The sequence below is a fragment of the Populus euphratica genome, unplaced genomic scaffold (assembly GCF_000495115.2).
Source record: "Populus euphratica unplaced genomic scaffold, PopEup_1.0 scaffold251.1, whole genome shotgun sequence".
Classification (NCBI taxonomy): domain Eukaryota; kingdom Viridiplantae; phylum Streptophyta; class Magnoliopsida; order Malpighiales; family Salicaceae; genus Populus; species Populus euphratica.
The window spans coordinates 64,191-65,111 of NW_011499988.1; positions in this window are offsets into that span (position 1 = coordinate 64,191).

A 921-nucleotide genomic window follows, 5' to 3' on the forward strand; every position below is an offset into this window, starting at 1 on the left:
AGGGTCGTACCACAAGGAGGTTAATTGTATAAATTATAAATAACAACAACAATAACAACAACAACAACAACAACAATAATAACAACAACAATAGTAGTAGTAGTAGTAGTAGTAGTAGTAGTAGTAGTAGTAGTAGTAGTAGTAGTAGTAGTAGTAGTAGTAGTAGTAGTAGTAGTAGTAGTAGTAGTAGTAGTAGTAGTAGTAGTAGTAGTAGTAGTAGTAGTAGTAGTAGTAGTAGTAGTAGTAGTAGTAGTAGTAGTAGTAGTAGTAGTAAGAAAAAGAAGAAGATGATGATGATGAGAACTTTGAGATGGAATATTAATGTAAGGATTAAACAATGATAATAACAAATGTCAAGGTTAGAGGTTCCACTAATGGTATGTCAAACAAGTATAGTATAAACTCTTATTATTCAATTGGAAACCACACACAAAGGAGGTTCCAATCAGATTATAAATTGTTAACAATAATAACAAATGTCAAGGTTAGAGGTTTCACTAATGGTATGTCAAATAAGTATAGTATAAACTCTTATTACTCAATTAGAAACCACACATAAAGGAGATTCCAATCTGATTATAGATTGTTAACATGATTACATTAGTCATCTTATTCGATTAATGTTAATACTTGTAAATCTCGTCAAGCATTTATGATTATAACTTATGTTAACAACAAATCAAGTTCCTTTCATAGCTCAAGTGTCGGTTATACCATACAGTATGGGCTATGAAAGTGCCAAGCATTTATTGTACCAAGTGTTATACAACATAAATCAAGATTAATCATTTAACAAGCAAAGTATTAAAGAGTGAACAAGATAACAAAGTAGCTCAAGTGTCGGTTATACAATACAGTATGGGTTATGAAAGTGTCAAGCATTTGTTGTATCAAGTGTTATACAATATAAAATCAAGATTA